Raw genomic sequence first — 2,377 nt, forward strand, 5'->3', positions numbered from 1 at the left:
TTGGTGGTCCAAAAGATTTTTTAGTGGGAATGCGTGATCCAAAATGGATCCAAAACACCCTCTAAGTCTTCAAAATAAAAAAAATTGTCGCATAAGGAAAAAACTTACAAAAGACGGATTACACTATCGGGCCTGAAAAACATGTAGAAATGGCCAAAAACAGAGTTATCGGAGGCTTGGATAGCGATGCATAGGAGCCTTCGAATTCGGCCGATCAATGGTCTAGATCCAATCAACATATCACAATCGGCGAAGGCAAGCGGGGGCTATCAGAGGCTACCACATAAATGTTGCGACAGCGATCAGCGTAGGTCAACGAGGACCGTCGATCAAGCGCGCAGATCGACGACCCAGGTTAACTAACAATATCGCGTCGGCAAAACACAAGGGAGCGATTATCAACGGCCCGGGGACTATGTGTATGTGATTGCGATATAATTGCATCAAAATATCGCGTCAGAGTAATACAAAGGAGCAGGGCCGACACAAAGGCGACTTGCGATAGCCGGACCCGATGGGGTTATGGATGATATTTGATATATTTTGAGATCAAGAAATAGGGCTTTTCTATGTATTTCGCATTTTCATTAAATAAATGAAATGTGCTCGATGCGATAATATATATGGACCCGATGGAACTTATAGATGCGAATATATAACATTTCAAGTTCGATATAAGGCATTTTGTTGGGATTTTATTTGTATTTGGGATTTTTAACAATAAACCCAAATACAAAGGAACTCGCGCCTATGTGACTTGCGGTAGTGATTTAAAGGCAAACCCAATGGAATATAGGGTGGAATTAATGATTTTTGTAGTCTGATAAACGACAAATTGAAGGATTTTCCCATGTTTTAGAGTATTTCTTTGTGTAAACAAAGAACGACCATTTTTTGGATTTCAAAGGCGCCGATGGTCCCTTGTGTTGCAGAACAGGTGGCCACCTACCCTAAAGGCGTTAACAAATGATTATTTAATGCTCAGAGGGGGGTTTGAGCAAACAGAGGCTGGGAGCTAGAGAGCCCAGAAGAGGAAATGAACAGACAATGCCGATTGGCTTAAAAGCCACAGAATGACAGAGACAGGGACAAGCAGTGCTGAGATAGAGGGAAATAGAGACAGAGAGTGAGAGGGAGAGTCTGTGTACTCAGAGAGTGAGAGAGATTCAAGTAAACTCCTGTTGTTTTGTATCTGTTGTGTTGAGACTCAAATTGAGCTCACTTTTGTAAAACTCTGCTCTTGAAGACATAATAGAGAGGTCACCACTGAAGGCTAGACCAGGAGACGTAGCCCAAGAGTTTTGGGTGAACTCCATATTAAACTTGCTATGTTATATGTTTTTGTTTATTATGTTTCTCTAACTACTCATTGCTTATATTATTCACAATCCTATCGATCCGTTGCACTAAGTAATATAGGCAAATCCATGCACATGAGTTTGTAATACCTTAAAAGTAATCTAAGATCTCATTATCAGATCCGAAAAATTGTGTTGATGCTGGGAGGCTAACCTATTGACCACCTCTGTGTAATTTCTAAGCTGAGCGGACTGCTGGGAAACGAGGGCTTGCTCATGAAATCTGCGCAATTTTCAAGGTGAGCAGCTGGTTGACTAATTGGTGGGCTAGCTGGGAAAACTGCGTAATTTTCTGGGGGAGACAGGGATGGGCACTGGGTGTCTGTCTAGCCTATCTGTACAATTTTCTCAGTCAGTGGAGAGGGCATGGTCTATAGCCTCTGCGCAATTTTGAGGGGAGTTAGTCCTAGGGGACTGCCTAATCAAACTCTCTGATTGACCAACAAGAGGGTTGATTGATCAGCTTGCGGGAAGCACAACTTGAAATGGCTTGCTGAGTGCTTCTGCGCGGTTCTGGGTGATAGTCAGTTGATTTGATGGTGGGGTGAAGTTTCGACTATTAGAGGGTGATATGGTTGTCAGAATTTCAGCGAAAAGACTAAGTGTGTGAGCGAATGAAAATGTGCATACGCGACCTTGCAAACACACACTCACATGACTTAACGACAAGACGACTCAAACCATCCAAACATACATGCTCAACATGACTAACCAACAGTTCGATTCGACAAGCGCAACACTTGTGATTGATCGTTGGATGACTGCAACGACATTGGCGTGGCAATGTATACAACTCTGTGTGTCAGCGCGATGAATGTTTACATAGTGTGATCAGATGCTTAGTATTTAGCTCAAAAATAAAAATTCTCAGATTGGCTCGAAAACTATATGACTGCATCTGTCTCGTCAAGACGATTGCAATGCAATTCATTTCGCTGAAAACGGAGTTTGGATCAAGGAGAAAAGGCTTGATGTTCGTTTTCCTAAACAACTAAAAAAATGCAGAATATGACATGGCA

The sequence above is a fragment of the Pinus tabuliformis genome, chromosome 1_1 (genome assembly GCF_031772625.1).
Source record: "Pinus tabuliformis cultivar Carrire ecotype Pingquan chromosome 1_1, CPIR1, whole genome shotgun sequence".
NCBI lineage: Eukaryota > Viridiplantae > Streptophyta > Pinopsida > Pinales > Pinaceae > Pinus > Pinus tabuliformis.